Genomic DNA, 17,953 nt, shown 5'->3' with positions numbered 1-17,953 from the left:
CACAAGTTTTTCAAAAATGTGTAACATTGTGTATTCTGGTCCATTCCAGTTCAAGAACGCAAATTGTATTGAATTGGCCATACCCTACAGGAAGTTCAATTGGTATGAGAGGAAGTGGAATGTACCAAATTCAAAATCAATTTAAAAATGAGTTAAAAAAAGTAACACCTTAAATAAATGCATATATCAGTCTCTCAGTTCTCTGGTTAAGTTTAGCATATATCCATAACAGCAATATCTACTCATCTGTGATGTTCACAAAAACTTCAGAAATGCAGAGAATGACTGGCAGGGCGAATACTGATTCTGATGTTAAGCCTCAGCCTGCTCTCTCAGTCTCTCTGTGTCGATTAATGAGGCCATTAGCGCTCTGGAAAGAGTCGAACCATCAGGAGTTGAGTGCTGGCCAGATACAAGCCGTTCAACATCTCATTCATGCGGCTAACAGGCCAAAGATGAAAACAAGAGGTGTGAGAGAAGAGAGAGCAAAATTAACCGTGAGGATTAGAGAAGCTCTTTTAGTCGTCTCTCTAGGAATGAACAACACCTACTAATTCATGCAAAGGGAACCTGAAGAGGAGAATGACTAAAGCCCTTTTAGAAAGTGAGAGAGAGCAAGCAAGAGACCATGTATGACATGGCACAATGCGTTAAAATAGAGATTAAATTTAAAGCATCCTGAAAGTGCCCTTAACATGTTTTTTTCACACAAAAGGTTTATGGTATTGAAAAAATTATACGGATTAAGTTTAAAAAATACAAAAAAATAAAATAAGGCTTTTTTCTCTGGAATTGCTGCAAAGAACGATTTTATTCACCGCCATTTTTTATGGTGTACTACAAAACTGTGCCATGCAGCATGCAGTATTACTACGGTATACCTTTTCCTGAACATGTAGTTAGGTAACAGGAAGTTGATAAACATGGAAGTGAAAAAGGGGTCGCATGGGAGGAGGGAAGTCAATGTGAATGCTGAATGTTGTGTAAGAGCTGCTCCACTTTTGTTCCGGCCCTGATAAACAGCCGCTTTTAGAAACACACAATTACAGCCGAGCAAAGCAAATCCCCTATACACTCAGAATAGAGTTAGTGTCACAACCTTTATACACTGACTCAACCAACAGAACGGCTCTCACATTTATATTAACGTTCCAGACCTCAGACAATACAAGTTTAAGGTGAGATATATCTAAAGCCTGGTCAAGAATCAAAGGTCATAAAAGTAACCTTAAAATACTGACATAAAGAAATTCACCAGCCTGTATAATTAAACAGCCTGCCTGTAGTGAAATAAATACTCAAATACTGTTTTGTGCATCACAGGTGTCAACAAACCTGTAAGAGTGGCTTGTGATACTTTAAAACTTACTACACAAACTGAAATTTATCCACCTTCAGCACACAGCAAGTGTTCGTTTTGGTCTCCGAGTATAATGTTGTCTAATATTTTGTTTCCATATAAGTCTGTAATTTAAAAAAGAAATCAACCTGTCGTCACTGGACTCACTATTCAGTTTGATTATTATGTCAATGATTTGATTCGATATCCCGATGCATCGTAAAATAGATTATTTTTGACGGCCTTAACATGAAGTTAGAAGTTGTCTTGGAAAGTATTTTTTTTTCAACGTTTTAGTAATTACATAAAATGTAAACTTTCCATCAAATGTTTCTTCTTCCCCTAGATACTATATTAGCATGACGCGTATGAATTGAACACTTTTTTGGGAAGATTACTGATCATTAAACAATGTTCCTAAAATGTTAATCGTTTAACCGACTGTAGCTCAGTCTTCCAACAACTAATTCTTAGAATTTCAATAACTACAGGAATTATTCAGCATTGACCATTTAAGGCCATAGGAAATCAAAAATATTTCCTAAAATATCCTCCATTTGCCACTTATATGATTTTTTTAATGTAGTTTATTAATTAGGTAATTTCACACTAGAACAATATTTATATAAAGACTAGCTAGACTGATCCAGTCACAAAAATGTAAACAAAGAATTAAACTCATTTATGATTCATTGCAATTATTTAATCAGTCAGCTTCATGCATGTCGATATCATACATTAAACAAATTTTCCATTCCAATAAACCTATTTAAATGTTGAAACCAGAAGAGAGAGAGAGAGAGAGAGAGAGAGAGAGAGGGGGTCTCAGTGGGGGCTGTCGTGTCTTAATCAGAGTTAATTCCACTAATGGCTCAGATCAAGTAAATCCAGACAAATCAAAGAAACCAAGTGACACTTTATGTTAACAAATTTTGCATCTGTGTGCAGTCACCTGTGAGTGTGTGCCGTGTTAAAGATTAGGAGAACAGATGAGACGACAGAGAATAGTTCATTATAACACAGATGTAGATGCCCAGCAGACGCCGACATTGATACATGCTAGTTTCAGAAACATTGTGCATTGACATTAATTGTCTCAATTATTTAACATAATCGATTATTGGCTTGGAAAAAAGGGAGTCGACTACGAATCACGCAAACGAGTTGTCTGCGAATCTCCGCAGATTTAGGTCACTACATATAGTCCCGCCTACGTTTTGCTAGGACTGCCCATGAAAACTTAACTCTCCTCCCCCAAACACTATAGTTTGTGAGCCTCATTTGCGGTAGGCCAATCACAGCAGGCTAGACCATCTGACCAATCACATCAGACTAGGCTAGTGGAAAGGAGGGGATTAGACAGATGAATCGCGGAACGAATCATTTGAGAGTCAGTCAAAAAGTAAGGTAAGAATAACTACCTATTATTACGAAATAATAGTGTTTTTACACCTTCTATGTACATGAACTTGTTGTTGGACACTCCATAATCCAAAGTAGGACCTTATAAATCCCTAGTTATGTACTCTTTATGGTCACACTCAAGTAAATATAACTAGTCATACAACATTTTCACATTTCTAAAGGATATATTTTCTTCATTGATTAAATGAACTGTTATTAATTGCTATATTGTCAAGGCCTTAAAATAGACAATTAATCATAATTATTTAATAGACAATAAATCGTCAGCCAAAATTCATAATCGTGACAGCCCTAGTTTTGCACTCAAAATCATTGTTAAAATAGTAAACCTGTCTATGCTGAAGCTTGTGTTTTTTACACAGCTTCTTTACAAATATCTTTATGTACAATCAGCACCTAATGCAAAATTACCATAACAAGATGTCCTTCTTCAACCTGTGGGCTCAACCCCTTTCTAAGGCATCATGTGTGTACTTGAGCTCTTTTCAAGTGTGCAACATTTCATTTTGGATTCTGCCCACAGTACCACCATATGGCTATATGGAACCCCAGATAAAGCATTTATGAGCCACATTAACAAGCTCAGAAGAGAAGCACACAAACATTTGCATGTGTAAATGAAAGTGAAGGCATATTTATGGACCTGCCTGGCTTCAGTGTTATCTGTTTAGGGCAGGCATGCACACCTTCACCCGTACACACATTACTCCTCTGAAAATAATGAAGTTGACTCAGATTTCTCTTATCGTAAGAAAGGACAAGAGTTCCTGCTGAACCTCTTAGCTTTAAAAGGAAAAAAGTAAGAAATGAATCACGATGAAACAGAATAACCAACAATTACACATTCTGCCACTAAACAAAACAAAAGCCTTCATTTTACACTTATTTCATACACAGTAAAAGGTCACACTTTTCTGTTACTCAGCAGGTCTTTAAGAATTTCCATTTAAAACCTATTCACAACGCTGCTGAGATCATCTTTTACTAAGGAACAGAAAGAAATCTTAAGAAAGGAAAAAGGGCGGGGTTGACCATGCTGCTTTGGATGATGTCAGTCAGCAAGCTTACTGACTTTGACCGCAGTGATTGGCTGATAGAGGATGGGTCCTCTGTCAGTCATTTAATTATAGAAATAATATAGAATGAGGTCTCATGCTGACATATTTAAATTAAGATCTTAAATGTAGTCATATTCAAATTAAGATTATAAATTATACACTAAATTACTAATTCAACGATTTTTTTTTCAAAATTCAATGCATTCCAATTAATACAAATCAAATCATTTGTTTTTTTACTGTTTTTATTAAGTAACAATAACTATAAAAAAACTAACAAATACAATAAAACAAAATAAACACATGATAACACAATAAAAAACATAAACCGCATTGTGAAATACTCTTCGTACAATCTTTAAGGAGTCCTAAAATTAGGACAGACACGGACATTATTTTAAAGAGTTTCTCCTAAACGAGCAAGTTAGGAGATACTTTGAGCCTTAAGATGTTTTGTGAATACGGGCCCAGATGTCTAGTACAGACTTTCTGCTCTCTGCCCTGGAAGAGCGAGTCTTCGCAGGCATCAGAAATCACTACTGGCATAAACTGGTGTACAGATTCACTCTGATAGAAATAACTCATGTCAAGCACCATTCCATGAGCCGGAGGCAAAGTGACGCTACTGCAGAGCTTAGGAATAGAGGATGCATGATATAATAGGGACTATACTAGCGCCTAAGAATATTACTAGTATCTGAAATTGTAAACAGAAAGTATCAGAGCTTAAACATTAGTTGCAGAGTGACATGTTACGGCGGAAGCATATTGTGAAAATATATTCAAATAGATTAATAATTTATCACAATGAAATAATCATCAATATTGGCAGACAGTCACTGTCAAAAAGCCTGTAGACTCAAAAATAAAAATCGAATGACATAAAACCACACTTCTTGTTCCTTTAAGTATGTATGTGACTGTAAAATCTGTATAGATAAAAATTACAGCCGCTAAATTACATACTGACCCCGTTTCCTCATTCTGATGCTTTACAAAGCTGACACACTCTTTAAGAGCATGAAAGTGCTCAAGAATCAGCTTTTCACTATCTCGTCTGAGGTCTAGATGTTTTTGATCACAGAAGATGATAGAATCTTCTACATTAATGCATTTTACAATTCTAATGATAAATGACGGCTCTGCTTCAGCAGCCGTCAAGATTGTATATGATGCTGAGCTGAACATGTGTAAGTGCCATTCACACTCCCTTAATGCATTTCAAAGTGCCTAAAAATGACCTTTAACCGAGATTTAGCGTGACATATTGGCTGCTTATGAACTTTGAGTGTAGACTAATACACTACACAATACTTATGCAATGTCCCACACACTTGCGCCGGATACAGAAGTCATTATTGACACCCTGCATTTTTACATGAATTTTAAACATTTTAAGTCATATACAATTACTTAATTTCTAATTGTTGTTGGACTTCTGATGATATAAAATGTATACTCAGTTATCACATGGTGACACCAAAATATATAGGGGAAAAGTGATATCAGATAACATACGAAGACTTTGGTTCCAAAATGAGATAAGTGTTTAAAACAATATATTGTGCATTCCAATTGATATTAATCAAACTGCAGTTGGTTGGTTTTGATAAAAGCCATAATAACAAAAAAACTGCTAACTAACACAATAAAATATGATAACATAATAAAAAAACATAATTTTTGAAACTTTTTTAATGGAGTTATCTCATTTTTGAACAAAACTCTTCTTTGTGGTGTAAAAATATCACAATCCCAGGCCAGTGGCCCTTTAGTTTGAAGTCTTGAAGGTTATCTTTAATTTAGAGAGCGATCATGCAGGTCTTGTAAACTGTAGAGCTCCTGAACGTCCCGCTGATACCGGAGCTCCTCAGCTCATGTTTTATTCAGACAGACAGCAGCAACATAACATCTGAAACCTGTGACTAAAATCACAGGCACATCCAGCAGCACCCTCCCACCCTGAAACAAGCCAGCCACCAAATCCTTTCATATTACAATAGGCCATTCACCCGATTGAAAGGAGCAATTTTTTTCTGATTACACACGGGTGAATCTCACAAAGAATGAGCCTGGGTCATGTTTCACAATATGACGTTTCAGCATGTTTTTAACATATCAGTTGTTTGCATTCATTTATTTTCATGACAATTAAAGGGAGAGTTCACCCAAAAATTTTAATTCTGTCTTCATTTACTCATCTTAAAGTTGCTCCAAATCTGTTTGCATTTCTTTGTTCTAATGAACACAGAGAAATATATTTGAAAGAATGATTGGAAACAAACACTTCTTGGACACCATTGACTACCAAAGCAGGAAAAATGCCTTCATTGGTTTGTGTTGTTAAACAAAAAAGAAGATATTTTGAAGAATGTAAATTACCAATGTAATTTTGCAGCTACGGTAGACACATTTTACAGGACGATTTGAATTCAAACATGCACGATAATCATCAACAGAGAATTTTAATGTTTTTCAGCAAAACATTTTGAACATTTATATTGAGTCTAGAAACAATTTAATGAAATTCTCTTTACACCAACTTTAAATTATTTTAAAAGTTCTGTCTCAGAACTGAAAATTGCTAACATTCTTCCAAATATATTTCTCTATGTTCATTGGCACAAATAAATGTATACAGTTTTGAAACAACCTGAGGGTGAGTAAAAGATGACAAAGTTTGAATTTTTGGATGACCCTTTCCTTTAACCCCCTCCTACCCTAACCTACCCATCTCCCAATGATTAAAAAACATGCAACAAGCCAATAGAAGTCAGCCACGGGCATTTATAAAAAGACTCAGCAAAAACAGTATAAATATGTATTTTTTTAGCCATACGATTGTGTGAGCACTAGGATTGATAGCTGATTCCTTATACCATAGTTGGCTGTTTGCCAACATATGTTGCAAATTAATATTACAAACAAGCATTGCGCATTTCTTCATGCAATAGACTTTTTAAAGGTTGCGGTGGGATGTAAAAATGTTGCCAACTTCACTGAACTTACACTCTGATAGAATGCTAATTGCATTTACATTTATGCATATGGCAGACGCTTTTATCCAAAGTGACTTACATTGCATTAACCTACACATTTTTCTTTCTAAGTATATGCAATCCTCCAAAGTGACTTACATTGCATTAACCTACACATTTTTCTTTCTAAGTATGTGCAATCCCCTGAGGATTGCATATACCACCGACCTTCTGTTGTTAACGCAATGCTCTTACCACTGAGCTACAGGAAAGCTGACATAAGCTTCTGTTTTTGTCCACAAATAAATGTGTAAATTTCCCTGCCCCTCAATACTATCATGTATTGCAGTCCACAGGCTGGCGATAGAAGGATCTGACCTAAGAGAATATCGCCCAACACTAGTGAGCACAGCAGGTTTTATTCACCTACGACCAGAAGACTAGAGGAGTAAAAGCATGACACTGACATACATTATCAAGTGGACCGGCGTGTCTGTTACATGTTACATGTCTATCTCTCTCTTGCTTCAGCTTGTTGATATGTCCTGCTCTCCCTGCTTGTAGGCGTAGGTGTGCTCTTTCTTCTCGTTCTGGTGGGTTGATGTTTGAGGGTGCATTTCCGGGAGAATTGTCAAATAAGTGACTAAGAAAAGATGTTACGAAACAAATTTTCATGTTCGAAAAAATCTTTCCAAAACCTATACAAACACTGAGGGAGTGTATTTAGCACAGAAATACTCTGTATGTCATACGTCCAACTATATTTTTGACAAGTTGACTATGTCAATCAAGAGAAGCCAAGCATGTTTAACATTGTAAAGAAGTCAGCATTCATGAAACACTGTGGAACCCCACCTTTAAGAATGGGATCTGAACATTGGTAGGTTAAGTAATAATAATAATGTTTAGATTCTGATAGCCTCAATATCGGCATCAACAATAAAAAATATAGTAGAAACAAGCACACAGAAAACAAAATCATAACTGACAATAAGAATTACACAAGTATATTATGAAATTTGCAATGACACATAAAAAATGTGCTACAATCAACAATGTCATAAAAAATAACCCTATTGGTAAAGAATTTTGTTGTTTTGGAGGATAAATGTGCCTGAAGGATGAATCGACTAGGCTTGGAAAGTAATCTAATTGTTTCAGGCTATTTGTAAACGCTTGATTCAATTCTCTAAGGGTTCAGGTAATATAAAGGGACAAATGAAATCAGAGAAAAGAAGCTCTAGGGTGTAAAAACCACTTCCTCTCTGAAAGACAACATTGAGAGAACAGGTAAAAGGAGCCTACATGACTCATACTTTTGCCTCAAATCTGTGCAGGGAATTTCATCAGAACCTGCCCAACCAGTCCAGCCACTCGAGGAGGCCCTGTCGTGTTTAACATTCTCCTTCTGAATGACTGACTGACACTCGACACAACCAATCCGTCCATATCTCTCCTTGCAGGCTTGCACCTTCAATTGAACAAACTGAAAGAAGTCTTTGTCTGTCGCTCCAGACAATGCACTGTACTGCAGGAAAAGAAAGATGAAGGTTCCATGCATCCAGTGAGGCTAAAAAAGGCCAAATAATGGAAAATTACCAACTGGCAGGGACCTTGGAGGTGCTTTGATTTAGGCTCTCATAAAGAGCAGCTCTATTATAATGGAGGCCAGGATTTCTCTGCTGAATGAAGCTCCAATCAGTCTCAGTTACGTCTCAGGGGCAGTCTGGACTTCAAGCACGGCTACAAACCGTCGCTAATCACTCTTTGAGAGCAGGTGATAGGCGGTCCAGCGAGAGCTTTTTTTCAGTTGAATAAAGACAGCAGAAAGCTCAAAAAGCTGCCATCAGACCTTCTAAACCCTGTCTTACACTTTTTCACCAACAGCAATACTGAGGCAAAGCAAAACAGAATTGCTCTTATAATAAGTGGTGTGCGATCTCATTATTTTGCACAGAGGTCGCACTAGACTTTTTTATTGTCCGTCATTTTGAAAAGAAACGTCATAATATATGGATGTGTCTCAATCAGCACCCTTGTTCAGTAGTCAGGGCACTAACCACAGAGTAAGCCATTTTAAGGGCTGTCTCATTCGCAAAACTTCCAATGTACTGAAACGTTCGTTCCTTAAAAATTCCTACAATGCACCGCAAAAGCTGGGGACCATCGACGCTTCCTATGTTCCCTTACCGGAAATCATGTGACAAGTTTTGAAGACATTTAAACGAAATCGCAGGAGCCAACGCAATGAACTTCGTGAAACGTTTGAAAAAAATATATTTAAAAAAGACAAACGCTTATGTTGTGTATAAATAAATGTTGCTAGACAGGCAGGCAACACAATCTACTTAACAGTTAAATTTAAATAATCAACCAAATTAGTGCACAGATATGTAACAGAATAATAAAAAAGATCGTACATGTACTACATGTATTTACAAAATAAAGTCAGACAGATGTCGGTTTTGCCGGTTGTTGATTAATACCAACTGTTAAGTATCACAATGCGCTTATAAGCAGTAACGTCACATTAAAATAAGTGAACGGTGTTCCAATGTGAAGTGAACCGGGGTCCTTACCAGTGCCCAGACCCATGCCGTGCACACAATATACTGATTCACGACCTCGGGAACAAGTGAGCTGATCGAGGCACAGGGTATTATTAACCGTCACTATGATACAAGATGGCATTATGTGTTAATTAGCATGTTCGTGACGTTATCACAATATACTTGCGTTTTCTCTCAGAACTTGCTGTATTTTAATACAACTGAATGCCCCATAAAGCAGTTGTTGTTTATATTTATATTTTTTATGTTCCTGTTGTCAGACATTAAATAATAATTATAGACAAATGTTTATGTTCATATGTTTAGACCAGTCAGTAACAATGACAGGTGCTTGTAAACAGTGTTTTGTACTCTCTCACTCACAAGTAAGCTGTTTGGTCACGAATGTGCTGCTTCTGACACTCACTGAACATAGAAGATGCCAATAGAGACATTTTTCTACTCACTGAACGTAAAGGCTGTAACAGATGCATCTGCAACAGGAGTCTCCGAGCTAATTGATTGTGACCCTCTATATTGTAAACAAAACACAGATGGACTGAATATATAATTCATACACTGCAAATGGCCAATGTGATGCACATTTATTTGATGTGAATCCAGTTCCTATTTTTTATGCCCATCTGTCTGGAATAAAAGGTATCTGTAACCCTTTACAGTAAAGCGATATTAATACTAACATCTAAAAGTGCTTATATGAACAAACAGTGAGAAATATAGTTTTCAACATTTATTATATGTTAATGTCTGTAAATGCCAATGCAATTGTTCATTTTAGTTCACAGTAGAATAACTTATGTTAACAAATACACTGGGAATTAAACAATGTTAACAAACAAGCCTAGGTTTAGCTAAAATAAACATGAACTAAGATTAGAAGTACTGTTCACTGCGAGTTCATGTCAGCTAATCCCTAACGTAAACAATTTCAACCGTATTGTAATGCATTAGCAATTCGTGATTGCTAGACATTTTATATCTTAAATTGAACCACAGTTTCTTCCACTGATAAAATTGATGTAGATGTTCTCTATGAACTAATTTCACATGAAAAATAGAATGCCATGCAGCACGCTTGTTTATGGGAAATGAATGTTGTAAATTAAAGTTAAGTCACCCGTCTAGTGAGTGTAAACACCGGCCGGTTGTGAGAGAAGTTCACAGCAGTACCGTTCGGATGTATGAGGGGTGTGAGAGAAACATTCTGGCAGAAACCTCAGATAAAGTCTCAATGTGTGAGGGCACAGTACAGTGATGTAAGCCAGAGGAAAGGCCCACCCCTCCTCCTCAGGACAGGAATGCACATTCTTCCCACATTACTTTCATCTTATCTGAGGGAGGCTACTCTCTGAGAGTACAATATGTGCTTGTGCTCATGTGTTCATGTTTGAAGCATGTTTAGCTGACAAAGCAACTTGGGCTGCGTTTCATGACACATCCTTGTAAAAAAAAATGCATGTGTTGCAAACAAATCTTGACAAAAATAGGAATGACTAAAGGCATAACTTAAAACGTATGTTTCAACCCCTGCAAACAGCAGCACACTGTCCCTGCTACCCATAGGAAACGTTCACCTTATTTGCAAAAGCAACACTCTGCAATCATGTCACGACAGAGAGAGTAGATCCTGCGACAGCCGGCGATCAAATTCCAGGCGAACTGTGATGCAGCAAAGTGAACAGATTTCATGACAGCGAGGTGCCTTCAGCAAGATCTCTTGACTCAGCAGCGATCGAGCCGACATCTGACACCGTGCCAATTCCAACCGAGCCAGTTTGAAAACCTCTCGGCTGAAGAGGGGACACTCATTTCCCTGCATCCGTACCCAGCGAAACCAGGAAATCAGAACCAAAGCCACTAGTATTTTTTACTGTGATGTAAACTGAACCTTGCCACAGGATGTTACATGTGCAGGTTGTTGAGGAGATACTGTATCGCACTGTGTCAAGAGTTACAGATTCGCACACGGCTGTCCTTGAGTATGACTGTGATAATCTCCAGCTGCTGTGTCTGCAGACATCTGCATTAGAGGCACAGTTCAAGCTTAAGTTTAAGTTCTTTCATTATTTACTCACCCTCATGTCATACAAAACTTCTAAGACTTTTCTCTTCTGCAGAACACAAAAGAAGATCATTTAGAAGAACTTTTATAACCAATATATTGGCCCTCATTGACTTTCATTGTATGAACAAATCCACTGAGACATTTCTCAAAATATCTTCCTTTGTGTTCCACAGAAGAAAGAGTCATAAACAGGTTCTGAATCACATGAGGGTGAATACATGAAGGTTTTTATTTTTGGGTGCATGGGCACACTTTAAGATAGGACAAACAGCCCTTACCAGGGTGGTGATGTCAAGAGCTCAGCACTAAGCATCACTGGTGTTATTGTTATGTTAATACGTTACACACACCAGGTCAGCAATAAAGAACTTCACAGGAATTTCACAATTTCTTAACAGCGCGAGACTTGCTCATTTTTTTTGTTACGACACAAGGAGCTCATGGGCGAGTCTCTCTGACTGGCAGGTCTCAACACAGTATTGAAGTCAAGAGGTCTCATTAACACCAGAACCGTCATTGTGTTCTCTAGGAAATGAGATGCAGGGTGTGAGTGAAAATGGCCTGCATAATTCCAAAAGATACAAATGTCTCGATTAACATAAGCATTAATCAGGCTTGAGACTTAATTTTGATTTGCATAATTTTGCATGTTGATAAGAATTCATGTGTTGGGGTGATAGTTAATTTTACTTGCATCATCCGTTCTTTTAACTAGACCTTAGTAAGAGTAAAGAGAACAGCAAAAGCAGCTAGTAACTGGGAAAAACATGACAACAAGGTTTTTAAAACCTTGTTTTTTGTTAAATAACACAAATAAACCCAAGTTGTAATGGCTTAGTTACTCAGAATGCTATGCTTAAAAATCTAAATAAACTTCGCCTTTGGTCATATAAAGTAAGTAACATGGCAAATTACATTATTGTTGGGCTCTCTGTGATGTTTTCGGCAGAGCACAGGCCCCAACATAATTTCAAAAGACAGTTTATGACTAAATAATATTTCATGAATGAATTGTAAGTGATGTAAACAGTAGATCCGAGAAAAAGACAGACACCACTAAGCCAAAGTCGCTGTGCAAAAACAGCGGCAATACCTCACAGCCATTCAACCTGTGCCGTGACCCCTCGCTACAACACAGACATAAAACAGACAACTTGAAAAGGAGTCGACACAGATGCAATAAATTACACAAATGAAAGATAAACCTGACCGGCCGTACAGAAATGAGTCCAACTGTCCAGGTGCTCTGCAAAAGACGGCATCTAATCTTTATAATACGAGAGTGAGTACATGAGTGATGTCGATGTGTGTAAGCCTACTAACTAAAATGTTTTAAATCAAACAAGCACATTCATAAAAACATGATTCGAACCATACCAACAAAAGGAAGCGTACCGGTCAGGGTACAGCGTTTGGGACGGGATAATGATTAACCGTCAGGCAGCCTGGTACAGCTGGAACGCGGCCTAGCCGAGTAAACAGATAACTGGAGCCTCTTGATATGTATCTTAGGGAAGTACTATGTCTATAAGGTAATGACTTCATTTCATAAGAAACCCATCATGCGCGAGCAGTCTCAGCTCGATGACTCATCCTCATCGGTCGGATGTACCTGTTTCAAGGATGCCATCATGGTTCTAAGAAAAGCCAAACCCTCATACGAATTCAGGTGAACATGTAGGCAACAAAAGCTATTTGATTTCAACAGAAAGCAAACATTTCTGGCACCACAAAATCTGGTATATAATAACATACCGCTTTAAATAGACTTTTGTAAGCCATCAAAGTTTTGGCAAGTTAGCATGTTGTTTTGAGAGTGCTTAGTTTCCATATTCAAAGCTGATATATCTTCAAAGCCAACAAGACTCGAATAAGACTTGAATAGGGATGTCACATAATCTTTAAGAAGTTTTCTCGTAACATTCCTTTCGAAATTTAAGTTTTGTTCAAATTCAGTTTCATTTTTCTGTGACTACTGACTATTCAACTTTCTTCAGTTTCCATATAAAAAGTTCAGTCAAACCTTGAATGAGGTCAATGCTGTAAAATGTTTATGCACAAAAGGATCTTGTTTTTTTTCAAAACAAAAAATACAATATTGTGTGTTTTATATAGAATCTGGATTTGAATTTATTGTTAAATCCCAAGGCTTGAATCACGTGTGCCTGTAGCTCAATTAAGACCACTGTGTGCTAGTACACAAAGGTTGTGGGTTCGAATCCCATGCTAATAAAACTACATTGTAAGTCACTTTGGAAAACGTCTGAAAACACCTCAATGTAATTTAAAACGTAAGATATTATGATAACAGACATAATGACAGCTTGACAAACCGGTATGACAGACGTCTTGCATAATCCAAGACAACCACCGACCTTAAAACCAAATTAACATTTTTACCCTGTGACACCCACACACAAGGGTCATATAGGGCCAGTTTAACGCAAAAAAAGTAAAAATGAACCTAGACCTTGAACATCAAACTATGGGCATGAAGTTCATGATACAGGTCATAAACCTTCGCCGCCAGCATAAACATGAGCTGTACTGACAGTGTCAACGAGGCTGTTTAATAGAATAAATGTCAAATTTAGTTTTTTCACCTGCAAGTATAGCCGTGGGTTTGATAAAACATGTCACCAGCTAAATAATCACATCCTTAAGTGAAGGTATTTGTTACTTTATGACTCACCCTGACAGGATAGATACGCAACGTACAGTGTAAATGTGTTTGAAGTATTTCAGTGGCAGGTGAGCTGCTAACCGGCTAACTGAGCTAGCAACTCCTCAGAAAACATCCCAAACACATTAACCGACTAATTACATACAAAACATCAACCCGAAATACACATTTAGGCGGTTGTTTCCACACAAAACACGACTTTGGGTGGTTTTACCTCAGCCGGGGCTCGCTAGCTGACTAGCCGGATGCTACGTTATTTGAAGTCAAAGTCAAACAGTCAGTTAGCTCGTTAGCTGGCTAACAACATTATCACAACTAAACGTCGTCGTCGTCATCAACATCACTACGGACATAACCATTATGAAGACCATCTCCACGACCGTCATCACGGTTTCGGTTCAGATGGAGAGGTAAAGGTGAACCGACTCACCTGTTCAGCAGCGGCTCGGTTGAACTGCTCGTGTAATCCGTGGATGAGAGTGAGCCTAACGGAGGATTTAAGAGATTCTCACGATGAACAAAGTTAAATATTGTATTCCTAAAATCGCGTAAGGTTCCGTACCCTGCCCTCCGGTCTGTGTGTGTGCGCGGATACCGGGTCGAGCTCACCCTCAGCCCGCCCTGAGCTCAGTGCTGGGCGGCGTCAGTCTGATGAATCATTCACAACATCAGTCTGGGAGGAGCTTACGCGACACCGCAAAACCAATCTACCCTCACTGTGTCTCCACTGCCACTTATTAAATCACACTGGACGGGCTACGCTACTGCTGTATTCACACACAAATAACCCGATGACTACAGTCTTTCCTCAGATGTCACAGTTGTAATTATCATAAACTAGTTGTGAAAGGTTTGGATGCTCATCGTGCCAATGATTTCCTCCTTCATCATTTTCCACATTGAATGTGACTAGGAATACTCTCATCATCCTGGAATGCTGCCACACAGTCAAACTGCTCTCAATGCACAAAACAAGACTTTCTCAGATTTTTTGTTAAATGCAGCAGATCCTAAAATTCGGCTGATCCTGAAATGCAGCTCATCCTGGAATGCAGCTGATCCTGAAATGCGGCTGTTCCTGGAATGCAGCTGATCCTGAAATGCAGCTCATCCTGGAATGCAGCTGATCCTGAAATGCGCCTTGTCCTGGAATGCAGCTGATCCTGAAATGCAGCTCATCCTGGAATGCATCTGATCCTGAATTGCGGCTGTTCCTGGAATGCAACTGATCCTGAAATTCGGCTGATCCTTAAATGCAGCAGATCCTAGTATGCTGTGTTGATCCTGGAATAAGTCTGATTCTGGAATGAGGTTCATCCTATGAGTCTAATTCTGGAATGAGGCTAATCCTGGAATGCAATTGATCCTGAAATGCGGCTGATCCTGAAATGCAGCTCATCCTGGAATGCATCTGATCCTGAATGCGGCTGTTCCTGGAATGCAACTGATCCTGAAATGCGGCTGATCCTGAAATGCAGCTCATCCTGAAATGTGGCTGATCCTGAAATGCGTCTTAATGCTGCTGTTCCTGGAATGCAACTGATCCTGAAATGCTGCTGATCCTGAAATGCAGCTCATCCTGAAATGCGGCTGATCCTGAAATGCAGCTCATCCTGGAATGTGGCTGATCCTGAAATGCGTCTTAATGCTGCTGTTCCTGGAATGCAACTGATCCTGAAATGCGGCTGATCCTGAAATGCAGCTCATCCTGAAATGCGGCTGATCCTGAAATGCGGCTGATCCTGAAATGCAACTGATCCTGAAATGCGTCTGAATGCTGCTGTTCCTGGAATAAAACTGATCCTGAAATGCAGCTCATTCTGGAATGCAGCTGATCCTGAAATGTGGCTGATCCTGGAAAGATGTTGAAGGAGTTCCCATGCTATGCGTCCTGGATACTGTCTGGCAGCTTTCTAGGCACTTTTTTGGTGTCTACTTTCTATTTTGAAGCAATTGGTCTTGAAGCCAAATATATTTTCCTTCTGGATGTGAACTTGGATTTGTGTTATGAGATTAATCTGATGTAGTTGTAAAGATTATAAACTAGATTTTGAAAAGTATATGGAGCAGAAGGCTATATGTTATGTTTTTATTGTGAAAAATAACTTTGTTAAAGGGATACTTCACCCGAAAATGAAAAAAAACAAGTTATTCCAAATCTGTATAAATTAATTTGTTCTGAAGAACACAAAGACAGATATTTGGAAGAATGTAAGTAATTTTCAATTCCGGAAAATTATTGACTACCAAATAGGAAGAATTAAATGGTACTCAAAGGTGCAAAGGTTTGTTTTCCTAAATTCTTAAATATCACATTATGTGTTCAACAGAACTATGATATAGCTACTATGTTTTGTACAGTTTTGAAACAACCTGAGGATGAGTAAATTATGTCAGATTTTTCATTTTCGGATGGACTATCCCTAAAACAAAATTAAACATAGATTTAATTTGACTGAGTTCATTTCTTTTCAGTCAACATTCATTGTCACTGAATATAAAGTAAAAATACGAAGAGTTTACAAATATTGTGAATCTATTTTGTAACGAATTACGTAATGATGTTTTCCTTCTCTCAGGTCAGGTGTTAGGTCAGGTCATGACGTTTCTCATAAACAGTCTGGTCATGACATTTGAAGCTGTTGATGTAACAGAGAGGAAGAGGCACTTTGACAGTGACGGACTGACACCGTGTGGTCACTAAGTGAATTGCAGTCACTGAAATTCAGTCAAACACCCATTGCTATCTGACATGTGCTGTCCTCCCCCTCTATCCTCTAACAAAGCAGTGCATTTCCTATATTCGGGAATTTTTTTTAAATCTAAAGGAAAATCAAATATTTTGTGACATAAGTTGTCCTTTATGGAAACATTAGAATCTGCGTAGCATTAATATTTAACTCAACTTTAATACAGGAGTATTTCACTGTGGCCACTCACTGCTTTGCAGTACTGTGATGAATTGATATTTTTATGTGAAAGTTTGGTAATGCATAAAGAAAACTTGGACACGATTTTTTGGATTGTTGTCTGTTTTGACAATAGTCTTTATTTATCTAGCACATGTTGAAAATGAAAAACAGTTGGCTTCAAGTGAATACAAAGATCCAAAGAGCAAACAAAAAAGTCTTTGGGCTTGACATATTAGCAAATGCCTGTTTGTTTTGTTCGATGTACAGTACCATGCAGAAAATAGCTCTTTACAAGCGTTTTGCACCCATGTTCTCATCTCATTGTGTTTCCCTGCAATATAAGCCTTCAGCAAACAATGTTTGCCCACCAATGAGACAGCTCGCTGAAGCTAACCTTTGACTTTTGTTTATTATAAACCTCTAAAAGTCTTGCTGGCGCTGAATGTGTTTCCATGGTAGATGCAGTCACAAGGAATTGCACTTTATCCCACAGTAATACTGAACGAATCAAGCAGAAACCTTTCCACAGTGATGGAGACACAATTCCGACCCCATGAGAAGAGATATTAAAGCCTGTGCTGCAGACGCCACAGTTGGTGGGAATGAGGGAATATACAGCTCGCGGTTCTGAGGCATTTATATACATCTATTCTCTCCCTTTTGAAACAAAAAAAACGTTCAGAAAAAAAACCAAGGTGTCACAAAGCACTCCAGTAAACTGACAAAACCAGCGTCTTGTGAACTCCACAGCCATGTCTGGAGAATGGAAAACTGGGAATGTCGCCTCTTGGTATTCGATTTGGCAGCAATTTGTTGATTTCTCCAGCTATTCCATGATGAAACTGGATTTGGACCAGACCGTGATGGATTCTTCTGAAAGCAGCACTTTTAACTAAAACACTGCAAACTTTTTCCCTCGGGTC

Source organism: Triplophysa dalaica, chromosome 15 (assembly GCF_015846415.1).
Source record: "Triplophysa dalaica isolate WHDGS20190420 chromosome 15, ASM1584641v1, whole genome shotgun sequence".
Lineage (NCBI taxonomy): Eukaryota > Metazoa > Chordata > Actinopteri > Cypriniformes > Nemacheilidae > Triplophysa > Triplophysa dalaica.
The sequence above is the reverse complement of the archived record's forward strand: the minus strand, read 5'-3'. Positions refer to the sequence as shown.